This window comes from Channa argus, chromosome 7, assembly GCF_033026475.1.
Source record: "Channa argus isolate prfri chromosome 7, Channa argus male v1.0, whole genome shotgun sequence".
Lineage (NCBI taxonomy): Eukaryota > Metazoa > Chordata > Actinopteri > Anabantiformes > Channidae > Channa > Channa argus.
In genome coordinates, this window is record NC_090203.1 from 3,374,970 (window position 1) to 3,382,678 (window position 7,709).

Sequence of the window (7,709 nt, forward strand, 5' to 3'; positions counted from 1 at the left end):
TCATAATCATTTGACTCTTGTGGGCAAACCCTGCTTTGCTTTGCATCTAATTTGGGCATGTGAAGCTGGACATTAATCAAATCCAAAACTGTATCACACCGAACTTTTCCACTCCAGTTAAGGCCAAAGATTAAAAAAAAAAAAAGAGAGAAAGGGAAAAAAAACAGTAGGTGTGATCAGCAGCATCAGGAGAGTCAAATCTCGCCCAGTCTGGTTCCTCCACCCTGCGTGGTGCTTCTGGCTGCAAGCACAGAAGGGAAGCCATTTTGAAATCACAGCGGGAGGAGAGTGGATCGTGAGGTGAAACTTGCTGCTGCTACTTCCCACATTAAGTGGCTGATGGTCTCCTCTTTGTTCAAAAACACCTTTGGCTTTAAGTTCCATTAACGGAGAGGGAGTGAGGACATTTCTTTCCCTCTTTCAATGTGCCGGGGTAAAGCGCTGCCCTGCAATGATTGAATCATAGCCATAATAGCAGAAGGCAGAGGCCTGCTGCGCGGCTGAGTTCTTCCTGTTCTCCTCGCTCAGCGTGGGAACAGCCGTGGACAAAATCTGCCCTGGAATCAGCACACAAAAGAGGCCATGAAAGCAACACGACCAGAGCAGGTAGTAATTGCTCCTTTCTCCTGAAATGCTTGGTCTGTTTGAAAAGGAGCATGGCTTGTGTGAAGCTTTCACTCTGACAGCAAGCACTGCTTACTAGAGGTTTTTCCTGCCATGGTGGGATGAGTCCACGGGTCAGCGGCACGCAGAAAACACATGCCCAATGCGGACACTGCTCTGCAATCCCAAGGCCGGGGTTGAGTTGAAAAGGTAAACAGCCAAATCAATGAGATGGCAGGAGGCTTGCCCCGCACAACAGGGAGGCTACAGCAGCACAGCTCGCCTCTATTCAGCTTTCTTCCCTACTTTCTGTGCAGTTTCCTCGGTGCTGGAATATGAAACAAATATTCAACTTCTCCATTGTGGTCATGTCTCCCTCTGCTCTCACAAGCTAATGCAGCCACGGCTTCAGCAGTGATTAAAGCCCATCAATACTCAGCCAAGCCAACAAACAAACTGATTAGTGAAAATTAGACCCCAGGCTGCCTAAAATTACAGTGTACGCCAGAGTCCTGGGTTCTCCTGTGAAAGTCTGGAGCGTATAATAATGATACAGAGCTTTGTAAAATCTGCAAGAGAATGATTCAATCTCCTGTTTTGGACCCTTTTTTTTTTTTGCTCTGCACAGATCAGCTCTACTCCAGTTTCTCAGCCAGCATTAGTGCAGAGATCTCACAAGAGCAGTCGTCGGACTGGTTTGACTCCAGGTACCTCCTGGCTACAAGCTGAAGTATCCTTGGGCAAAGGCACTAAACCTCAAGTTGCTCCCATGGGTCAGGTGAGAACCTTGCTCACCTGACCTTGCTTTGCAGGCTTGGCTTGAGTGTGAGTGAGTGAGTGAGTGAGTGAGTGAGAATGGGTGGGGTGATGCGTTGTTTAATCGATTGCATAAATACGTTGATTTATGTAACGTGCATCCATTCGTCACAAGTAGGAAGAAAAATGGCTAGTGAGAGTCTGGAGTCCACGGATGAGTGAGTGGAAAAACAAAACCCCCCAACAATTAAAAGTATGGGAGTATTTTAAGCAGAGACCAAACAACATTGTGCTCTGCGAGCTCTGCAAATTGTTTCATTTATTTTGCTGTTGAATTACTAAACGTAGATTGCACCACATTCCGTTAACCTGAATGGAACAAGCTCTTGCTTTAATTATATTGTGGAGAGACTTTATATTAGACTGTAAGCACAGATTAGCAGTTAAGACCGGCCTAGTTTTATGTTTGGGGAATGAAGTCCTGCAGTGCATACTTTGTTAAATGTGTGTGTTTAAAGAGAAGATGACTGAATAAATTATTAGAATATTCACCTATCGAAAAAACCCAATGCCGGCAATATTACAATCAATACAAAATTAGCTGTTCTTCACAGTGTGAGACGAATTCATCTTTCACTGATTTCATAGCAGCGTTTACGTTGAATAATGCTGTGATTATTCAACCACTAAACATTACTCTGATCCGTAATTAAAGCCCACAGAAAACTGTGTCTGAACAGTTTTCCTTGGAATCTAATGGACAATTTTCTAACATCTTAGTTACAAACAATCAGCGGCTTAATCGCTAATTAAAATAACGAGTTACCTGCAGCCTACTGCACAACTGCAAAACTTGATGCACCCAAGCACACATGCTAAAATGCCTTAAACTGAATCTGTACATGCGGTTATACACATGAAACTACATGGCTGAGCGCTTAGGCACATTCAGTCCCTTCATCGTGGCTCTGACAGACACTGAAGCTCTCTAATGTCTGGAGTGCACGACGGCCAACTGCCTGTGTCTGCAGTTCAGCAGGAAGCAGCAGCAGGAGAAAATGATTGTACTTCCTCAAATTAGCAGAAGTTAGGAGGGAGGGAAAGGGTGGAGGGTGGTTGGTTTATTTCCCCTCGGTATTTTTTGACTGTAGCCACCAGAGCACCATGGAGGACATGGCTGAGCTTCAGCAAGAAAAACCAAAACCCTGCACGGTTTCCTCACAAACCTCAACTCAGTGAATTCGGATGAATTTTTCAGCATAATTCATTCCGAAATGACTTTCATGAGTGCGGCATGTTGGCTTCGGCTGCCGTCACGGTTCTCAGGGACACAAAAGCCCATTACTGGACCTGAGCCCATAAGTCATCTGCAACTTAAGCCCCTTCTTCACAGTACAAGTCCAGTTAAAATGGTTTGTTCAATTTATGGATTGTGCTCCTGAGGAGAGTCTTCCGGGGACTTACAAAGCAAACTGTCTCTAACCTATGTTCTTTATCAACATTTCTTCAACAACCAGGCGATGATGACGATATACAGGTCTATAATAATAATAATAATAATAATAATAATAATAATAATACCACTGGACAAGAGAATTAGCACATCTCACACAGAGACAAGTTAACGACATTTCGTCTATAGACAAATAGAGATTTTAATTTTATTTTTCAGCCTACACTCCCGTTGATGTATAAACCTCAAAGTGCTTGTCTTGTACATTTTGGACAAATTTTCTGTCTTTGATAGATAGTACAAGCGAGGAGATGACAGGGAATTTGGGGTGAAAGTTCTGCAGCAGAGGTCTACATATGGACCAAACTCTGACTAGGTAACTTTGTCTACTTGCTGAATTTATACTTTGCTAAAAAGCTACACAAACAGAGAACAGATTGAAGATTTTGAGCTTTAAACCAATGGAAAGCAGAGGGATGAGAGAAGAAAAACATCTGACGTTGGCAAGTCCAGTTTTTTGGATGGACGTTCTGACCCTGACAGTTCTGTTTTACTTCCACTCACTTTGGGATTCGGCCTGTGAAGACAGATTTGCCTTAATATGAAGTTGTTGTTTTTTTATATCACTTTATAGTTTTTACTGCTTTTTAGCAGTGTGGGGAATTTGCACCTTTCCAATGTGACGTGCTTCTCCAGGACACAGTGTATGAGTGGAGGGAACAAAGCTGAGCTTTCCTAAACTATGCAGCCATTAAGATAAACACATAATGTCCATCCCATCAGCCACTTCCTGCATCTCTATACACTCTGTGTAATCAGGACAAAACCATATGTGATTACCCCGAGCTCGCCAAAGGCTCGTGCAGAAGCAGTAATCTCTTCACCGATTGCTGGGACGCTCACAAAAACTGCCCAGCACCCTTATCTCCCTCGAGATCCCGCGACACCTTTTTTGGCAAGCTGGACTTTACCTGCAGGTGTAGCTGAATACTCCTGTCGCAGCACATCCCCCTGCTGCACTAGATAATGATGTAATAGATAACAGTTCCTGCTGTCTTCTCTCCAGAGACATATTCTCATTGTCTTCCTGCCCTCTAATCCCAGTCACCTGTCTCTCTGACATGCTGCCAAGACCTACACTGGATGTGGAAAAATTGTCAGAAGGATATTTCTCATTCCAAAAAAAAAAAAAAAAAAAGTCTTGACAGGAGCTTTATTCGGCTTTATTGATGCCATCATTACAGGGCTGCTTCCACGAGTAAAATGGTTTCCGGGTTTGAAGAGGAAATTAGAAGTTTGATGGCACTCTCTCCCGGGAGAAAAGCAATTACGCACAGCAATGAGAATACAATTGTCGGAAATGGGCTCATGAAAGACACATAAAATTATTCGACAGACACAATAGCTTAAAGGATATGAGAAAAACCATCCAAAGTGTGTGTGTATTTTTTTTTTTAATAAAAGACATACAGACAATTTGGCCAATCAGTCCACTTTTCCCGAGGCAAAGACGCCGCTCTGCTCCGTCTTTATCGGCACACTTCTCGCCGCACTGTAAACCTGTCATTTAACGCGTAAACGCAATTGATGGCGCGCTAGAAGTTGCCAATAAACGATACGTGCTTTGCTCCGAGATGAAATCCATTTGCAGAAATGAAGAGAAATCGCGTCAAAACCTGTCTGACACTTGTCGTAAATCGTTCCTGACAGCCCCTAATGGAGTCGTATTATCACGCACACCGGCTGCGGGACGTTATTTACAGAAGGTCTACTTTGAAACAGACGACGCAAAGAGAGCCGTGACGGTGACGTTAACTTGGCGAACTACACGAAAACATCAAAACACAAGAGAGACTGGGGCTTTACAGCGAGCACCGTGCAGAGCCTCCCCCAGAGTTACCACAACCACAACGCTTTGTCAGTTAACAACTCCGACACAAACATGCAGATACCTCAACAACAACAACAACAACAACAACAACAACAACAAGAGCAGCAGCAGCCACTGGACGCACCGCTGCCAGCGCCGCCTGAACACAGTGAACAGCAAACAAATGGGGCAAACGTGAAATGAAATGCGGACACGGGCTGACGATGAGTGACTTACCCGAGCAGTGGATCCACATCTGTTTCGGTGAGACGCTGGAGTCAAACGTAGCACTTTGTTGCATTCAAATAGCACAGGAGCGTTTTGCGAAGACGAAGCGTAACTCTCCGCCGAGCGCGGTGGTCTAGCAATTAAAAAAAAATCTCCCTACTTGATGTACAATGTAACTACTTAGTTATGGCAAATGGTGCCTAATCTATCCTGAGTGGCACTGCTTTATGAGCGACAGGGCGCTCGGCCAATGGGAGCGCACTTTCAGCGCTCCTTCGCCCAATCAGCACATTCGCGAGGAGTTGATGGAAAGTGAGCGGTGAGGTAGGAAGGGCTGAGGGCGACATCATGTGTTAGTACTTTATATCCCTCCGCTCGTCGTGTTTTCAGAGCGACGAATCCACTTTCATTGCTTGTGAAAATATTAACCAAGTGCAAATCAGAGCTCGTTTAAAAACATTCAGTCAACTTCAAACGTTTCAAACATTTTTACGTCCAAATGTACTTGGTATGTTTTTGTAAATTCATTCACCAAAATAAATATAAATGTTTGAATGTCATCATTTACACCCTGTAGACGTTTATGGAAGTTATAGATTTACCAGAAAGCACGTTTATTACGTACAACTATATTTAGTTGCATTTATTTTTTATAAAATCTTATAATAAAAACATTTAAACTATTGTTGGTTTTTTAAAATATGCTACCTGTTTGAAATCTTCAATACCGATGCATCATTTGATTGTCAGCTTGGTAACAGCTTCCATTTAAAACCGGAGATGTGCGAGTGCCCGCCGCCCTACTTTCTCCATTCTCGGCGGAGGAACACTATGTTTACAGGGGATGTGAGGGAAAAGTGACGTTACACTGACGGGGAAGCGCGCGGCAGATAAACACGAAAAAGTACCTTCACATGAGGTCGAGTATTGAGACAAACTGTATGTAGCAGACGTCTAAATATTTTTCGTTCTTTTATTATTTCCTTCAGTCTTCCTTTCTTTATAATCTCTTTTTCACTGTTTTCAGTCTCTACGTCTTTACGTACGATCACGTCACGGTACGTACGTGCGGAGCATGTGGGCCTGGGATGTTGAAACCAAAATAAAAGTTTAAATAAAAAGTTTATTTTATTTGAAAGTAATAAAGGTAATGCAAAAATATTGGTGGAAGAGTTACTGGGTAAAAAACACTCAATAGTCTAGAATAAGTGCACTGTGAATTACAATTTTTAGGAACATATTGTTTTATTTACATGATTACCAAAGCTGCTTTTCAAATCAAAATTTTACAATTAAAATACAGTACATAATTAAACATAATAAATCAGTGGCTTCTGATATAGATGCAGAAGTTGGGGGATTTGGTGGCAAACCTTTTAATTTTTTAAAAACCAATTAACTAAGCAGGGTATAAAAGAGCAATGAAAGAGGAAATATGGCAGATGCTGCCATAATTCCACAAAAAAGTAGAAGAAAAGAAGAAGAGGAAGAAGAAGAGTAGGAGAAGGAGGAGAAAGAAAAAGAGGAAGGAGAGTAGGAGGAGGAGGAGAAAAGGAGGAAGAAGAGTAGGAGGAGGAGGAGAAAAAGAGGAAGAACATTAGAAGGAGGAGGAGAAAAAGAGGAAGAAGAAGAGTAGGAGAAGGAGGAGAAAGAAGAAGAAGAGGGAGAAGAAGAGTAGGAGGGGGAATAAGAATAATAAGAAGAATAAAAATAACAGATAGTGTAGCCTGTTCCGGTGGATGGCTGTGGGCGAAGGTAAGTGTTAACTGATAAAGTGAACTCGAGAAGGTGCTGGTTAATCATGGAGGAAACGTGTTTGGTGCTGCTGGCTAGCTGGTTGTTGGCCTTGTTGTTTGCTAACACGAAGTGACAGAAGAGGTGTGGATGGATCGTTTGAGATGCTCGGTGGTTCGGGCAGTTTGCCGGCTGCCTCAATGCTTGGCCTGGACACTCGCTAACACTAGGTATCCGTAAAACCTTAGCTGCTAGTCCTTAGCCATGCTGCTAGCATGCTGGCTAGCTGCTGGTGTGGCCTACTTGCTTGTTAACACGTGTCATGTGTTGTTGGTAGGTGAAGTATTTTATCACAAAGGAGTTGCTATGTGGTGGCCCGTTGCTGAGATTAATAGGACGGTGATGGCGGTTGGACAATTGAGCAGCCACTGAGCTCACGAGATGCAGATACTAGGCTGGATCATGCCGCATACTGTCTGGTGATCAATGTGTAAAGGATTAGCAAATTGCACTTGTTTATACCACTGCAAGTGATTTTTTTTATTTTTTATTGTGGCCTAAAACTTGCTAATGATTTCACCTTATTTTAGGCTAAGCTATATTACCTATCTTGCTGCTTATAGTATACTGTAAGGAAAAATGCACCCACTTATTACAAGATTACTGACTGTGCAGGGCCAGCGTCAGCTGTTGTGAGGCCTTCTGCAGATTTTGCCCTGAGGTTGACCTGAGAGGGAACTGAAAGATGACACTAGTGGCTTTAGGGGTGTGGTGTGCTGAAATGTACCACAGCAAACTGTAGTAATTTACACACAGCACAGCCACTATCACCTCAAAAACACTTGATTGACATTTTTTCTTATAAAGTAGATTAAAGTCAAAAATCCATTAAAAACATATCCAACAGCCCCTGACAATAGGTTTAAATTTCACTACACATTTTCGGAAGGACACACAATATGTAGAGATTTAAATGATCTGCAAACATCTTGGTGATATAATGTATAGATTGTACTGTAAAATGAGTTTATTATACTGTAGTAGTGAACGGTACTGCAATAGAAC

General features: G+C 42.7%; 1 protein-coding gene across 11 annotated transcripts in view; it reads right to left on the reverse strand.

The window, feature by feature from the left end:
- mef2d (myocyte enhancer factor 2d) overlaps positions 1 to 5,242 on the reverse strand; it is a 94,812-nt gene extending 89,570 nt beyond the window's left edge. For 2 of the 11 annotated variants that reach the window (XM_067511864.1, XM_067511859.1), the window contains exon 1: positions 4,920 to 5,232. The gene's annotated coding sequence lies outside the window, so the exon portion shown is untranslated. Of the gene's footprint in view, positions 1 to 4,919 lie in introns of all 11 variants that reach the window. The other 9 variants (XM_067511861.1, XM_067511863.1, XM_067511868.1 and 6 more) reach the window with 9 other exon arrangements.
- Between the last annotated feature and the right edge of the window lie 2,467 nt (positions 5,243 to 7,709).